Genomic DNA, 18,775 nt, shown 5'->3' with positions numbered 1-18,775 from the left:
TTGCTGGATCATATGGTCATTCTGTATCTAGTTTTTTGAGGATGCTGTTTTCCATAATGTTTGAAACTTTTTTGCGGTAAAATATACATAGCATGGGCTTCCCAGGTGGCACTAGTGGTAAAGAAACCACCTGCTAATGCAGGAAACATAATGAGATTTGGGTTCCATCCCTGGATCAGGAAGATCCCCTGGAGGAGGGCATGGCAATTCATTCCAGTGGGTTCTTGCCTGGAGAATCCCATGGACAGAGGAGCCTGGTGGGCTACAGTCCATTGGATCATAAAGAGTCAAACACAACTAAAGCAACTTAGCACACAGGCATACATAGAATAAAATTGACCATTTTAAACATACAGTTCATTAAGTCCTTCTACATTATTGTGCACCTCTCACCACCAAACATCTCTAGAACTTTCATTACCCCAAACTAAAACTCTGTATATCCTTTGAACAATAATTCCTCATTCCTCTCTCCCATCAGCTCCTAGCAATCACCACCTAGCTTTCTGTCTCTATGAATTTGACTACTACAAGAATCTCATATTAGTGGAATCATACAGTATTCTTTCTGGTCTGCATTAATTTTCTTCAAGGTTCATCCATGTTGTAGCATGTTTCAGAATTTCATTTCTTTTTAAGGCTGAATAATAAGAATAACTTTATAAGTTAAAGTGTCACTGACACTGGGAGTGTGATGATAAATAAAACACAATTTCCGTTGTCAGCCAACAGTCTATACAGCCTCGTAGTACTGACAGACCACAATGAGGTAAGGGTCCCAGAAGCTGCCCACACACAGCCCCATGGAAGCTTCCAGCGGAAGACATCACAGAGTTGCATCGTGTTATCTATGATCATCCTTGTGAGCCCTGACTGTCTGGAGCATAATCCCAAACTCCACTGCCTTTTAGCTGTGAGCTACTGCACAAGTTACCCTTCCTCTCTGAGACTCAGTGCTTTCATCTGTAAAATGGGAAGAATAATAGTATCTACCTCTGAGTTATAATCACCTTTAAATGAAACAGTCCATGTAAAGCACTTCGAGCAGTGCATGCTGCATCAATAAATGGTAAGAATAAATAAGTGAAACCAAATAACTGCTGTCCAGGGCAATCTGTGGAGAATGGGGCATTTTATTTCCATTTTGGAGCACAAGATGGTTTCCTTAGGTAGGGTTGCCAGATCAAATACAGGATGCCTTGTTCAATTTAGATTTCAAATAAACAACTAATAGTTGTTTGGTATGTCCCAAATATTGGACACACCTAATCAAATACTTACAAAAGACAAGGTCTTGGGACCATGTAATTGATACTTTAGAGCACTTTAGTCAAACTGATGAGTAAAATGAGATTGGTTTCTCCCAACTGAGCTGGAAGAAGTGGGGAAAGAAAAGGATGAGCTCCGGACTTCAAGGTCCCAGCTCAATCTCTGCATAAACAACCTGCAAGCTTCTGCTTCTGCCCTAAAAGAAACCCTTATCTATCTCTCCCGTAGGGCTGAGGTTGCTGAAAACCAAGCAGAGTCTTGTCTGGAGAGTTGTTAAAGTGCAATACAAACTGAATTCACAGCCTGACGGGCATTTGTTGTCAGAGTGAGGCGTTGATTAGCAAGGAAGGGAATCCCGGAAATAGGAATGGGGACATGTGAGCAGATCCCAATGCATCTGGGGACATGGGGAAAGTCTTCTTTGCCAGTAATACAGTCCTTTCCCCTTTTCCTATCCACTCCCCCCTCCCACGACCACCTGCCACACAGCATCTTGTCTGAGCAGATTAACCCTTCTTTGCTAGAAGAACCTGTAACCATCTCCCCTCAGGTAGTCACTTTGCAAAGTACTGTTGATTCTCCTCAAGACCTGCCTTCATCTTTGGTTCTAGACCTGTAAGTAGACTCAAGTCCAAGCAGATTCCAAAGAGCAAGGTACAAAATGTGGCCTATGAGGAATTATGCCTTTTACAATGAATAGACAGAAATCTGGGGGATGTGTGTAGGAATGGATATTGAGGGGTGGGATAATGGTGGAAGGAATATGAAGTTGGGGATCAGACCAAATTTATTTATAGGAATCTACTAAGTAGAGAATCTGAATTTAATGTTGCACCTTGGGGTGGTTGGTTAGAAAGGGTTCTAGTTCTTTGATTGGTTAGTTGGTTGGTTGGTTGGTTGGCAGCTTGGCTTGTTCACTGCTTGGTTAGATGGCTGGTTGCCTGGTTGGCTGGTTGGCTGGTTGGCTGGTTGGTTGGTTGGTTGTTTGGTTGAAACACAGAGCAAAAGGTGGCCTGCAGTAAGTGAAGTTGAAATGCCGAGTCTGCTTCTGTATACTGCAGAGGATTGTAGAGGAAGGCATTCAAAGGCTTCAGGAGATTGGAACATCAGACAGACTGACCGATCATGTAAGGCTTTCTCATCCTCCCTGAGAGGGTCACCACAACTGTGAGAAATACATTTGTGAGGAAGGTCCCAAGTATCCTTCAGTTCTGCAGTCACTCTTTTCTGCGTGTCAGAAATCACAGTGGGAACTACAGCTATTAAGCTGTGATCCCTAAATGCAATGGGAGTAATTGGATCTTGGATATCAGGGCCATGTGGCGGCACTTAATCACCAAAGGCAAAGTGGGCATGGTTACAGCAGTGGACAGGAAGGTCAAAACAGTACTCAGAATAGTCTGGCTCTCAGAAAAGTATGGTATTGACCAGTTGATCACAGGGTAACTAGAAAATAATAAACAGATGGGCAACCTACTAAATTCTTACTTGACCTGTACAAGTCGAAGACTTGTAAGTCAAGTGAACAGGAGTCTAACTTGAATCACTGAAACAGAGAGTCATGGGCCACTAAGCAATTGCATCTTCCAGATTTGAGTCGGTTAATAGATCCAGAACCCTTGAGGCTGGGTCCCCTTGAGGAAGGACCATGCTACACTGCCGAAAAGTTATATGGGTAACCTTTCTCCCAGCCTTCCCCGAAGGGACTTACAGCCTTTTATCAACGTGACTGTGCATCAGAAAAAAGGAAACAATTAGACCTTTGGGGGTTACTGGACGCTGGTTCTGAACTGAAACTAGTTCCAAGGCACAACTCTGGGCCATCAGTCAGAGCAGGGCCTTGTGGAGGTCAGGCTCTCAATCAAAAGCTTTAGCTCAGGTCCATTTCACAGTGGGTCCAGCAAGTCCCTGAATCCATGCTGTGGTTATTTCCCCAGTGCCGAGTGCATAATTGGAATAGAATACTCACTGGCAGAATCCCTAGAAACACTTGCTGTTTACCTGAAACTTAAATTGAACTGGTGTTCTGTATTTTTATTTGCTAAATCTGGCAACCCTATCTGAAGGAAATCGCAGGTGAGGAAAGGCCCCTTGGAAGCAAAGGTTTAGAGGGCAGGGGAGTGAGGTTTGTTAGGTAGATTGCAGCTCTGAGCTCAACCTCTGGTTGGTATAAAACAAGGGTCAAAGGATGTGAAATTCACTAGGGCTTGTGAAAGTTCTGGAAATTTAATTTTTAAAAAAGAAAGAGGGGTTTAAGGATTAGCTGGAAAGAAGTGCAAGGGAATCTTTGGGGCAATAGAAATGTTCTATATCCTCAGTGTTGAATCTTATTAAACTATACACTTAAAATGGGTACATTTTTAAGAACCTCCCTGGTGGTCCAGTGGTTAAGACTCCATGCTTCCACTTCAGGGAGCGCAGGTTCAATCCCTGGTCAGGGAACTAAGAGTCTGCACGCCATGGGGCACCCAAAACCAAACCAAACCTTTGCAGTTTTCCCTCAGTTGATCAATTTCTAGGAAATTTCTTTTATTAGGTCTCGTGATTATAAAACAAATTGTCTGGAAGTGATGACTTAAACAGTGCATTGGCAGGGAAGAATATTTACATGAAAGGAGTCCTATTTTCTTTGAGCTGATGGGATAGCTGCTTTTGTGAATTTGCTGCTTGGACAATATGTCTGAGGGTGGTAAGAGGTTAAGATATATAAAGTAGTTTGAATTGGTTGGTCAAAGGACGGGCCCATCACAGGTGGTTTAAGTGCTATATATCAAAAGACTTAAAAATGTACATACATTTTGTCACAGCAATTCCACTTGGAGCAATTTATCCCTAAAGCAAAAAATCGGCATAAAGATAGACGTTCTAGGATCTTACTGCAATGATGATTATAAGTGAAAAACTGGAAATTGCCTATATGCTTACTAAGAGAGAATGGAGTGGTGTTGAAACATGCATACAATGAAACATTACCCTTAAAAAGGACAGTGTGGATTTTTTTAAACATAGGAAAAATGCTGCCAAGCTATTGTTAAATTTCAAAAATTATAACACTAGATCTAGTATGATCTTTTTGTCTAAAAAGAAACAAATATATGCTCAAAGGAGAAAGATGACAGGAAAGAAATTGCTGTGATGATCTTCTGAGTGACCATTGAATGTAGCGTTGGTCTTGTTTTGCTTATCTGTATGTCTCAAGTTCTAGGAAAAGTATGGCTTTCTTAAATAACCAAACCATTTTAAAGAAAATAATTGGAAGCTATTTTTGAGTTTTGTTTAAAGTGTGAAGACACAGAATCTGCTTTTTCACAGCTCTCCACATGGGAGCCCTCAGGGATGCTCCGGAGACGTCATAGAGGCTGCAGAGTGATTTCCCAGGAACCATAGTTTCTACAACAGCAGCATATTTCCCGCCCCATGTCACACACCTAACATCTTAATCCCAGCTCCAGAATACACCCCATGTATGCTGAGGAAGAGTTGCCCTTACCATGTAGACCATCTCACTCTTTGTCCTTTCCCTCCTCCTCTGTTCTCCGTCACCCCCAAGGTTACAGCTGTGTCTTTGGGATAGTTCACCACGTTCACCATAGAAACCGTTGACCGGGTTGCTTTCCTGCTTGTTGAATGAATCATCCAATTGCAGCTAGTCTTCTCTCCCTCCCCTCTCATGACTTTTCAAATCATTTCCCAGTTGGTCACTGTTTCCATACTGACCAAGGACACTCGGGGTGGCAGCGTCATTCCTTCTGATACTGAAACCTGGTGGTCTCCATCCTTGCTGCATCTTGGAATCACATGGAAGAGCTTCTTAAAAATATGATACCAAGACCCCCTTCCCAGAGACTCTGATACATCTTGTCTATAGTGGAGAGTGTTTTAAAGTCTTTCCAGTGATTCTAATGCATAGTGTGCATTGTGAAGCCCTGCCTTAGCCCCTATAATCCACGCGCTAGAAGGAAGGTCTAAGGTAAAATTTCCTCTGCAGAAAACCACTGGCCTATGCTTTGTGCCCAGGTGGACCTGATAATCAAGTACACTCCCTCAAATTAACCCTTATAATTGAAAACGTTGCTCTTATTTTCTGAAGTTATCCAGAAGGGGAGGCTGGGTTAGCTCTGAAATCCCAACTTGACTTGTTCTTCAGTTGACTGATGCGTATTTTCCCTCCTAAATGCACAGAACACCCTGTATGTCTCTCTTCTGCTGTCACTCAGAGCCTATCAGGGATGCTGACAAGAATCCATCCTGTTCTTGCAGAAGGTTCACCAAGCTCTATCAAGTTGATTCAAGCTTTTTTCCTCTCTTCTATTCATCATCTCCTGTCTGGACCATACAAGAGCTTCCTAACCAGTCTCCCTCCCATCCCTGCCCCATCCAACCTATTGCTGTGCCACCAGTCTGTGGATCCTTCTCGATTCTCTTTTCCCTGAGCACGTCAATCCCCTGCATAAAAATCTTCAACAGCTCCTAACCGCCTGACTTATAACACTGCCATTAAGAATACAATTAATTTTAATGGTTATACATTTTTGAGTTTTTGCTATGTGTCAGGCACTGGGCTGAGCATGCTACATGCACAGTCGCATTTTCCAAAATGTTTTATTATGAAAATTTTCAAACATATGAAAAAGGAGAGAGAATAACACAGGCCCGCCATTCTACCTGATTTTAAAATTCAAAAAGCTCTGAAATCCAGAAGTTTATCATACAATTGGTGCCAAAACTCACCTGGTAGCAAAAACCTGACCCAAATAAGAATGAAATTACCCATGTCTTTATTTAATTCACTTTGTGTGACTATTCAAAAACATCACTGCAGACATATTAGTATATTTCACTATAAGGTACTGTCTAGGTCCCCATTAAGAGTGTGATGTAATAATATACAGTGTATGTACCTGAATGCCTTTCTAAAATCTAGAAACATCAGACTTCAAAAACAAGATTTGGGTAAGGAATTCTATACCTCTACAATGAGTACCTTATATACCTGCAACTTAGATTTAGAAACTGTTAGCATTTTGATATCTTTGCTTTTCCATCAGTCTATAGATGTAGATGATAAAGACATAAATTATACAGATAGAGATAATATCAATTATAGGTATAGATACTGTTTTAGCCCTCTGTTAGCCACTGAGTCATGTTGACTCTTTGAGATGCCGTGGACTGTAGCCTGCCAGGTTTCTCTGTCCATGGACTTCTCCAGGCAAGAATACTGGAGTGGAAGCCATTCCCTGCCCACATGGAGCCCATATCTCCTGTATTGCAGGCAGATTCTTGACCATCTGAGCCACCAGGAAAGCCCACTGTAAACCCTTCCCCCCAAATATAACCACATCAAATTCCTAGAAGCTGTGAATGTTACCTTATTTGGAAGAGTTCTTTGCAGATTTACTTAAGGATCTTAAGGTAAGGAGATTATTCTGAATTATCCAGAGGGCCCTAAATCCAATGAGAAGTGTCCTTAAAAGAGACACAGAGACAGAAGAGAGGATACATTGTGAAAGTAGTAGTAGTGAAAGTCATTCAGTCGTGTCCAACTCTTTGCAACCCCATGGACTATACAGTCCTTGGAATTCTCCAGGCCAGAATACTGGAGTGGGTAGCCTTTCCCTTCTCCAGGGGATCTTCCCAACCCAGGGATAGAACCCAGGTCTCTGCATTGCAGGCATATTCTTTACCAGCTGAGCCAAAGGGAAGCCCAAGAATATTGGAGTGGGTAGCTTATCCCTTCTCCAGTGGATCTTCCTGACCCAGGAAACAAACCGGGGTCTCCTGCATTGCAGGCAGAGTCTTTACCAACTGAGCTATTAGGGGAAAATGAAGGCAGAGATTAGGGTGATGTGGCCACTAGCCAAGGAAAGCAAGCGATGTCAGAACTGGAAAAAGCAAGGAAGGAGTCTCCTCTAGGGCCCCTGGATGGATCAAGGTTCTGCCAGCATCTGAAGTCAACATTTTGATTTCAGAATTCTGGTCCCCAGCACCATGAGAGAGTAGATTTCTGCTGCTTTTAAACTCCAGTTTGTGGCAATTTATTGCAGCCATGACAGGAAACTAACACAGATTTAAACATAGATATAGATATTGACAGAGCTTCCCAGGTGACCCTAGTGGTAAAGAACCTGCCTGCTGATACCAGAGACATAAGAGACCTGGGTTTGATCCCTGGATGGGGAAGATCCCCTGGAGAAGGGAATGGTAACCAACTCCAGTATTCTTGCCTGGAGAATCTCATAGGCAGAGGAGCCTGGTGGGCTACAGTCCATAGGGTTGCACAGAGTGGGACAGAACTGAAGCAACTTGGCGTGTGCGTGCACACACACACACAGACATTGACGGAGCTGTCAGCATAGGCTGAACCATTTGAAAGTGCTCACAGCCCTCATGACCCTTCACTCCTCAATCCTTCGTGCCTGCATCTCATGCTGCCTTCTCAGAGCCCATGAGAGACATGTACATATAGGCACATCTTGTTTTACTGCACTTTGCTTTACTGCACTTCACAGATACTGCGTTTTTTATAAACTGAAGTTTTGTGGCAACTCGGTGTTGAGCAAGTCTATTAGAGCCATTTTTTTCCAAAGCATTTGCCGACTTCATGTCTCTGTGTCACATTTTGGTGATACTCATAATATTTCAAACTTTCTCATTGTTATTGTATGATGGTGATCTATGATTAGTGATCTTTGATGTTACTGCTGAGAATTGCCTGCAGGCTCCATTGATGGTTAGCATGTTTTAACAATGACATTATTTCTTTTAAAATAGAGGTGTGGGAGGCAGTAATGCCCTTCAATGTTTCTGCACAGCATTAGCAGCATGAAGTATGCATGAGAGAGAACAGTGACCCAATAACCTGAAATACTTACATTTTTGCATCTACTTGTAGGTTTTGGGACTTCTAACCCCACCACCCACACCATCTGAAAGCCCATTATGCCTCCAACACCTAGGACAATCATACAATCCCCACAGAATAACAAGAGCAATAAAGTCCTTTTAAATTAAGGTATGTAATGTACATTGCTTTTTTAGATATAATGCTATGGCACACTTAATAGACCACAGTAGAGTATAAACACAAATTTTATACACACTGAGAATCCAAAAAATTCATATGATTTTTGAATTGTGATTCAATTGTGATTGTGATTCAATTCATATGATTGTGATATTCACTTTATTGTGGCAGTCTGGAACCCAACACAAAATATCTCCAGGAACCCAATGCAACGTATCTCCAAGATATGCCTGTATTTTTACCAAGTTACACAACCATCACCATAAATTGGTTTTATAACACTTCATCACTCCAACATGATCCCCCTTACTGTTAGTTCCTGTCCCACCCCATGCACCCACTTATCTACTATCTATCTTCATAGTTTTGCCTTTTCTGAATACTTTCTACAAATAGACCGTACAATATATGGTCTCTTGCTTATGGCTTCTTTTCCTGGACATGATATGAGGTTCATCTATGTCATAGCATTGTCTATGGATGGTTCTTTTTTATTGCTGAATAGTATTCCATTATAAGGATTTAGCACATCTGTCTATCTATTTGCCAGTCGATGGACTTTTAGGTTGTTTCCAAGTTTTGTCTAGCCCATCACATTTTAACCTAAGGCTAGAGAGTGGACTTCACAGCTTCCGTCAGTTCCTTGACATGACATGCAAAATGTGTGTGTGTGTTTTTTTTCTCTTTCTGCCCAAGGTAATAAGACAGAATGTGGTGTGAGATATACAACTGTGTCCATTACAGAGGCCAGGAATGGAGGCATAGGAAAAGGACACCCAGTTCCATTTTTGCCACTCTTGGAGTCAAATTCAAAGCAAGGAGATTACAACTGACCTGCCATGGAATGAACAAGCCAACGTTCCGGAAGGAGAGTTTAGCGACATCGGAGACCCTGCAGGAAGAAGTGGCCAAGGGCAGGCATCTGGAATCATCCTGAGACTTCTCAGCAGGGAAACAGTCATGCTCAGGCCAAGAAGGAGAGCATCATTAGCTGTGTGAGCCACGCCTGTTATACCTTCTGATGCTTTGTCCTTCCTGCCCCAATGATGCTGATGGAGATGACAGGGCTGAGATGGCTGCCTCCTCAGCAAGGAAGCCTGTGTGTGTCTGAGCAAGATGCTACAGGTAGATATTGCTACTGGTTCAGCTATGCCAAGGTGGGAGCTGCCTGAAGACCTGACAAGACATAAATTGGAGAGGAATGAGACTATTAGATGGCGGAGGTAGGACAGAACACTGGAGTCTTTGCTGTAACTCAAGGAAGGCATAGCATTTTCCCCAGGAAGAGGTCATCTGAAGAACAAATCAAATCAGGATGCTTATTTAGAGGGGTATTTATGGCTCTATTAAAAAAGTGCTCCATGGGGCTGAGGCAGGGAGCTAGGAGAAGAGGCAGCATCCTTAAGCCTTTTATCCTACAAAGAGGAACCTCCTTGGTTAAGAGAGCACTCTGGCATTTTGGAAGGGACAGCTCAGAAAAGCTTGCCAAGGGGCAGTCTGCAAGATGCCTCAGAGATCCTGTTGGAGCAGGAAGGACAAGGCAAGCAGATATCCCCCTGTTACTCCCCTCTCCAATTTAACAACAGAAATGAGTTGGTTTATATAAAGAAGTCTAAACAACTTCATTTAATGAAAGGAGTTCTGATGTCAAACCCCCTTTTTTTGGAAACCCCAGTAGCACATCTTTCAGGTAAGCCACAAGATTCATCCCATGATGACAAATGAGCTCTTACTATGTTGCAGGCTCTGTGCCAGGTCCTAGAGACAAGGTGTGAACAAAGCAAGGATGATTCTCAATGTCTTGACATTTACAGTCTCCTGGGGCAGTAAGACACTGGAAAGAATGAATTCACAAATAAATATATGATTATAAGTTGTGATAAGTTCAACATAGAAAATACCAAAATTTAGAAGAAACCAAAATATAGAAAAAAACAACATTTAAAAAGACACATGTACCCCAATGTTCATTGCAGCACTGTTTACAACAGCTAGGACATGGAAGCAACCTAGATGATCATTGACAGATGAATGGATAAAGAAGCTGTGGTTCATATACACAATGGAATATTGCTCAGCCATAAAACAGAACACCTTTGAGTCAGTTCTAATGAGGTGGATGAATCTAGAGCCTATTATACAGAGTGAAGTAAGTCAGAAAGAGAAAAACAAATATCATGTATTAACACATATATATGGAATCTAGGAATTATCCTAGATGGTACCAAAGAAGTTATTTTCAGGGCAGCAATGGAGACACAGACATAGTGAACAGACTTATGGACATGAGAGGTGGGGAAGAGGAGAAGGGGGATGTATCAAGAGAGTAACATGGAAATTTACATTACCATATGTAAAATACATAGCCAATGGGAATTTGTTGTATGACTCAGGGAACTCAAACTGGGGCTCTGTAACAACCTAGAGGGATGGGATGGAGAGAGAGATGGGAGGGAGTTTCAAGAGGGAGGGAATCTATGTATACCTATGGCTGATTCACGTTGATGTTTGGCAGAAACCAACAAAATTCTAAGCAATTATCCTTCAATTAAAAAATAAATTTAAAACTTTAAAAATATAGAAAATGATGACATGAAGCAGAAAATCAGCAGGGAGGGTTGGGTTGGACAGAGTAGGCTTCTCAGAAGTGACACTTAAATTGAACCCAGAAGTGGACTTGGAATTAACTGGCAAAAGAAATGTATTTGTGGGCTTCCCTATTGATTCAGTGGTTAAGTATCCACCTGCCAACGCAGGGGACATGGATTCGATCTATGATCCAGGAAGATCCCATGTGCTACCGGACAACTAAGGCCGTGCCCCACAGCTACTGAGCCAGTGCTCTAGAGCCCATGAGCGGCACAACTGAAGCCCATGCATGCCTAGAGCCCATGTTTCACAACAAGAGAAACCACTGCAAAGAGAATCCCATGCACGGCATTGAAGAGTAGCCCTTGGTTGCCACAACTAGAGAAAGCCTGTGCAGAGCAACGAAGACCTAGTGTGGCCATAAATAAAAAATAAAATCAACTAGTTCATTGTTTTTAAAAAAGAAATGGATTTGTGAAGAGGGCCAGGTATTTACCTAAAACATTACAACTTTCACTGAATAACCCATCCACGCACAGAGGGAGTAGCACAGCCCTTAGGAAAGAAATATTTCACATTTATTGAATCTTTTTTTTAACTTTTCTACCAATTGAGCTGATTTCCCATCTGTTCAGTGCCAGCAGTCTTAATGACATCAAATACAGTGGAGTCCTCAAAGGCAAGGACCCTGAGCAAAACATTTGCAAAGAGAGGCTTCCAGAAGCCTTAGTTCATCCATCCACTTAATCAACATTTGCTGTTTACTTATGATGGGCTAGGAGCTTGAGAGGAACAGTGAAAAAGTTAGGAACCCACCTCCTACAAAGCTTAAAGCAAAGTAGAGAAAGACAGGTATCTAGGCAGTGTGAGAAGAGCACACCTAGAGGACACTGCTGAGAGACTACAAGCCTCAGATAACACGTGGCAAGTACTCAAGAACATGGATGACAGTACTAGGCTACCATTACTCCTCATCTCAACCCAAGAAGTTCTTCTCTAGCTTGTCTTCAGGCTGAGAAATAGCTGGACGAGAAAAGAAGAATGGCCCACTGCTTAAAAAAAAGAGGAGGGCTCTGGAGAAAACTCCAACTCAAAAAGATGCACACACCCCAATGTTTGTAGCAGCACTATTTACAATAGCCAAGACATTGAAGCAACCTCAGTGTCACTGACAAATGAATGGATAAAGGACAGTGGAATATTACTCAGCCATAAAAAAGAATGAAATAGTGCCATTTGCAGCAACATGGATGAACCTAAAGTTTATCATACTAAGTGAAGTAAGTTAGACACAGGAAGAGAAATACCATATGATATCACTTATCAGTTCAGTTCAGTCACTCAGTCATGATATCTCTCTTTTAGGATTTGAAATAGCTCAACTGGAATATCACTTATATGTGGAATCTAAAAAAAACTGACACAAATAAACTTATTTACAAAACAGAAGGAGACTCACTTATGGGTACCAAAGGGAACAGAGCAGAGGGTGGGAGAAAGATAAATTAGGAGTTTGGCATATACACACTGCTATATAAAAATGGATAAACACCAGGGACCTACTGTATAACATCAGTTCCATTCAGTTCACTCAGTCATGTCCGACTCTTTGCGACCCCATGGGTTGCAGTATGCCAGGCTTCCCTGTCCAAAACCAACTCCTGGAGCTTGCTCAAACCCATGTCCCTCAAATCGGTGATGCCATCCAACCATCTCATCCTCTGTCATCTCCCTCTCCTCTTGCCTTCAATCTTTCCCAGCATCAGGGTCTTTCCCAAAGAGTCAGCTCTTCTTCAGGTGGCCAAAGTATTGGAGTTTCAGCTTCAGCGTCAGTCCTTCCAATGAACATTCAGGACCTATTTCCTTTAGGGTTGACTGGTTGGATCTCCTTGCAATCCAAGGGACTCTCAAGAGTCTTCTCCAACACCATAGTTGAAAGGAGTTAGTTCTTCAGCGCTCAGCTTTCTTTATGATCCAACCCTCACATCCATACATGACTACTAGAAAAACCACAGCTTTGACTAGATGGACCATTGTCAGCAAAGTAAAGTCTCGGCTTTTTAATATGCTGTCTAGGTTGGTCACAGCTTTTCTTCCAAGGAGCAAGCATCTTTTAATTTCATGGCTGCAGTCACCATCTGCAGTGATTATGGAGCCCAAGAAAATAAAGCCTGTCACTGTTTCCATTCTTTCCCCATCTATTTGCCATGAAGTGATGGGACTGGATGCCGTGATCTTTGTTCTAACCTATAATAAAAAAGGGGGGAGCTAAACTTTTTTTAAAAAATGAATAATTAATAACCTTCCAAAACAGAAAGCATCAGGCCAAGATAAATTCATTAATAAATTCTACCAAAAGTTTAAGGAAGAAATTATACCAATTATATAATCTCTTTCAGAAGATAGAAGCAGAGAGAGGACGTGCCTAACTCATTCTATGGGACCAGCACTATCCTAACACTAAAACCAAATAAAGATATTATCAGAAAACTATAGACTGGTATCTCTTATGCAAAAATCATCAACAATTTATTACCAAATCAAATCCAACAATGCATGAAAAGAATACAGATCACATCACAGTCGAGGGAGGATTTGTCCCAAGTATGCAATAATGCTTCAACATTTGAAAATAAATTATGTGATGTAATCAAATTAATGTAATCTATCACACCAACAGGTCAAAAAAGAAAAATCACCTGATCACATCAATAGATGCAGAAATATAATTTGACAGGATACATTATGAATTCATGATAAAAAAAAAAAACCTTCCATAAACTAGTAATAGAGGAAAATTTCCTCAACTTGATAAAGAATATCTACAAAATCCCTACAGCTAACCCCATACTTTATGGTGAGAAACTTGAAGCTTTCCCACTAAAATGAGAAATAAGGCAAGGACTTCCCCTAATACCACCACTTTTCAACATTGTACTGGAAGTCCTATTTAATGCAATAAGACAAGAAAAGGAGATAAAAGTAATACAGGTTGAAAGCAAAAATTAAAGCTTTCTTTATTTGCAGATGACATAACTGTCTATGCAGAAAATCTGAAAGTATTAAAAAAAAACCTCCTGAAACTAATAAGTGATTAGAGCAAGGCTGCAGAATACAAGGTTAATATGCAAAACTCAACTGTTTTCCTGTATCAGCAATGAATAAGTAGAATTTGAAATTAAAAGCACAATATCATTTACAATTAGTACCCCTAAAAATGAAATACTTAATAATATATCTAACAAAATATGTACAAGATCTATATGCGGAAAACTATGAAACTCTGATGAAAGAAATCAAAGAACTAAATAAATGGAGAAATACTCCATGTTGATGGATAAGTGGACCCAACACTGTCAAGATGTCAGTTCTCAGTTTGATTTATAGATTTAATGAAATCCAAATCAAAAGCTGAGAAAGTAATTTTGTGGATATTGATGAACTGATTCTGAAGTTTACGTGGAGACAAAGGATCTAGAATAGCCAACATAATGTTGAAGGAGAAAAACAAAGTTGGAGGATTGTCAGTAATTGACTTCAAAACTTACTATAAGGCTACAGTAATCAAGACATCCTTCCCACCTAAAGAGTAGTTATTTCCCTACTCCCACATGAAAGGCTAGAGTTGCCTGGGGTTATTTTCCTTTCCCCAGGTCAGTTAGGCTCTTAAGAAACCCCAAAAGCCTGGGCTCTGGTTAACTAATTTCTCCTGAAGGCAAGCTTTTGTTTGAATTTTTATTTTATTTTATATATGCTGGGGAAGATTGAAGGCGGGAGGAGAAGGGGACGACAGAGGATAAGATGGTTGGATGGCATCACCGACTCAATGGACATGAGGTTGGGTAAACTCCAGGAGATGGAGATGGACAGGGAGGCCTGGCCTGCTGCAGTCCATGGGGTCGCAAAGAGTTGGACATGACTGAGCAACTGAACTGAACTGAACAGGAGTATAATTGCTTTACAACGCTGTGTTAGCTTCTGCTGTACAAAGAAATGAGTCAGCTACACACACACACACACACACACACACGCACCACATATATCCCTTCCCTCTTGAACTTTCCTCCCACCCCACCCTCTGTCTCACCCATCTAGGTCATTACAGAGCACCAACCTGAGTTTCATGTGCTTTACAGCAGGTTCTTACTAGCTCTCTATTTTACACATGTGTATATATGTCACTCTTAATCTCCCAGTTTGTCCCACCCTCCACTCCCCCCAACCCCATGTCCACACATCTATTCTCTACATCTGTATCTCTACTCCTGCCCTGGAAATAGGTTCCTCTCTACCATTTTTCTAGTTTCCATGTATTTGCATTAATACATGACATTTGTTTTTCACTTCGGACTTCACTCTGTATGACAGACTCTAGGTCCATCCACATCCCAATTTTGTTCCTTTTATTGTTGAGTAATATTTCATTGTATGTACATACCACATCTTCTTTATTCATCTGTTGTTGGACATTTAGGTTGTTTCCTTGTCCTGGCTACTGTAAATAGTGCTGCAATGAACACTGGGGTACATATGTGATTTTGAATTATGGTTTTCTCAGAGTATATGCCCAGGAGTGGGATTTCTGGGTCATATGGTAGCTTTTTAGAGAAGAAGAGAATATTCTGGCATATTTCAGAACCATTTCTTTTCCCTTCCCCACTGCTGAAAGCATGGGGGATTTTTCTCCAGTATTTACTGTAGGAACCTGGTTAAGCTCTTGGAGGTAAACCTCATAAAACTGTGGAGGGCCCACCCTGACTGTGTCCTTCTAGAGTTTTTACTCTCAGAGTTGTCTACACTGAGCCTCCAGTAATTCATCCGTTGCAGTTCTGGCTTTCCTATCTCAGCTCCCGTTCCTGTGGTGGTTTCCACTCCAGAGTCTCTGCTCCAGTAAAGCCACGACTCCCTATGTTTGCCTGTCTGTCTCTACAGTCTTGAAGGCAGCAGTTTCCTGGTGTCTTCCCTTCTCTTACAGATCCAAGTAGAGCTGTTAATTTTTCAGACTGTTCATCTTTTTTGCTTATTGCTAGTACAGAGAGGTAATTCTCAAGCTCCTTACATGTGGAACTAGAAACTGAAAGTCCTGTTTCCCCTATTATTAATATTTTGTTTTGATGGAGTACATATCTTATATCTGATGAGTCAATATTGACAAATTATTATTAATTGAAGTTAATAATTTACATTAGGGCTCACTCCTTGTGTTGTACATTCTATGAGTTTTGACAAATGTATAATGACATGTATCCATCATTACAGTATCACACGGAATAGCTTTCATTGCCCTAAAATTCTCCTGTGCTTTACTTATTTATCCCTTCTCTCAACCCCCTGGCAACCATTGGGTATTTTTTTTACTGTCTCCATAGTTTTGCCTTTCCCAGAGTATCAAATAATTGGAATCATACAGTATATGGCTTTTTTTTAATTGGTTTTTTTCATTTAGTCATATGCATGTAAGTTTCTTCCATGTCATTTCATGGCTTGATAGATCATTTCTTTTTTAGCTGAATAATATTCCATCATCTGGAGGCACCAGTTTGTTTACCCACTCATCTACTGAAGGATATCTTGCATGCTGCCAAGTTTTGACAATTATGAATAAAGCTGCTATAAACATCTGTGTGCAGGTTTTCCTGTGGACATAACTTTTCAGATCAGTTGGGTAGATACCAAGGAGCATGATTGCTGATTTGTGTGTTAAGAGTGTATTTAGTTTGTAAGAAATTGCTAAGCTGTCTTCCAAAGAACTGTATCATTTTGCATTCCCCTCAGCAATGAATGAGAGTTCCTATTGCTCCACCTTCTCACCAGGTGGAGGAGAGGTGACAACACCTCATTTGGTGTTCTGGATTTTAGCCATTCTAATAGGTAGCCTTAGTCCATTCAGGCTACCATTTAGAATACCACAGACTAGGTGGTTTATAAACAACAGAAATTTCTCACAGTTCTGGAGACAGGGACATCCAAGATCAAGGCACCAGCATATTCTGTGTCTGGTGAGGACCAACTTCCTGATTCATAGACAGCCACCTTCTCACTATGTCCTCACACGGCAGAGGTAGTGAGGGAAATCACTGTTATCTCTTTTATGAGGGCACTAGTCCTATTTATGAGAGTTCTGCCTTCATGACCCAATCAATCACCTCCCAAAGGCTCCATCTACAAATTCCATCATATTGGGGGTTAAGAGTTCAATATATGAATTTGGAGGGAAATGAATATTGTCTATAGCAAGGTATGTAGTGATGTCTCCTTGTTAATTTTCATTTCTCTAATGATGGATGATGTTAAGCATCTTTTCCTATGCATATTTTTAATCTATTTACCTTCTTTATTTAGATGTCTTTTGTCCAATTTTTAATTGTTTTCTTGCTTCTGAGTTTTAAAGCTTCTTTGCATATTTTGGATGCAGACCTTTATCATTGCATTTTGCAACTATTTTCTCCCAGTCTATGGTTTTTTGGATATTCATTTTAGTTCAAATCTAAGTTTACAAACAATAGATCAATTTTAAGAAGTGTTATGAAAATATAGGAAATCCCTATAAGAAACTACAGGTGATAGCAGAAAATAAATTTCAAAGGCAGTACACAAGTGAAGAAATTCAGGAAACACTTCTTTAGGCTAAAGTGTTTCTCTCTCCCTCTTTCTCACACACACACACACACACACACACACACACACACAGTGAGTCAAATTCCACCTCTCAGAATGCTCTCGTCTCAGCAGGTAACATTTCAGATTCTAGTTTACGTAGCACAGGTGGGCTATTATTCCAGCAGCTTGCACATCTAGGAGTTCATTATTTTGAGTCTGTTAGAAATTATTTTTACCAAGCAGTACAAGCATTTCACATACACACACAAATACATACACCATAACATAAGTTTAAGCCTAGTTGAAGGCTGAAAGAAAGGAAACTAGTAGATTCGTTAAAAAAAAAAAATACAGTGCTTTAGTTTAACGGAATTCTCACTCATACACAAAATGTCTTCCTCAGGCCTCTAAATTCCTGGAACTTCACACATTTCCCCTTGTGTATCCACAGAAGCAAGAAAGAATATTCCCCCAACATCTTAGATCCTTGGAGCCACAGTGGGACAGATGGCATGAGCTAAGGCTGGAGGCAGAACAGAGATGGGTGTGTTCAATGACCTAAGAGAAGGTTGGTGGCCATAGTGCCACAGGGCTAATGGGAAGTGACATGAGGTCAGGAAGGTGGGCAGGGGCCAGTTTATGGGGAGGTCTTGAATGCCATTTTAAACATTTTGAAAACAAAGAGAAGATCATAAAATAAGTAGTGCTGGGGCTGATATGATAACATTTGATTTGTAGATTAAAAACAAAAGTAGCTCCTCTTCATCAGATATTCCTGAGAATGGTGGTTTCAGTGCTAGAAAATTGGATCACTTGAGTTGCTTATTGCTTTTTGGAGAAATGGGAGTGAAACAGACGCTTAATAGGCTATCAAGGAAAAAGCATGACCATAGGGACAGATTGTGGGCTAGTTGAAGATGATTCTTTTTGTCTGTACTTTTTTTCTTAGAAACACAATTCCCGCCTCTCTTTCCTGTATGTGGGGCATATGTATAGATCATTGTACCATCTTGGTCACTTTCTAGGACTTTCAGTGAAAGTGTGAACCTACCGACACCTTGGCCTCAGCTTTCCAGCCTCTAAAACTGACAGAGAGTAAATTTCTGTTGTTCAAGCCACCTAATTTGTCATACTTTGTTATGGCAGCTTTATCAAACCAAAACAGTGAGCAACAAATAACCATACTATTTGTAGTGTCAGAGACATTGTCACCAGAACGAATCACAGATATCTTCATATCTTGTTTGAATATTACAGATATTCCAGAATATCATTTATGCTCACCAGTAT

This window comes from Giraffa tippelskirchi, chromosome 13 (genome assembly GCF_054371585.1).
Source record: "Giraffa tippelskirchi isolate mGirTip1 chromosome 13, T2T-mGirTip1v1.2.pri, whole genome shotgun sequence".
Classification (NCBI taxonomy): domain Eukaryota; kingdom Metazoa; phylum Chordata; class Mammalia; order Artiodactyla; family Giraffidae; genus Giraffa; species Giraffa tippelskirchi.
This window is presented reverse-complemented; position numbering follows the sequence as displayed.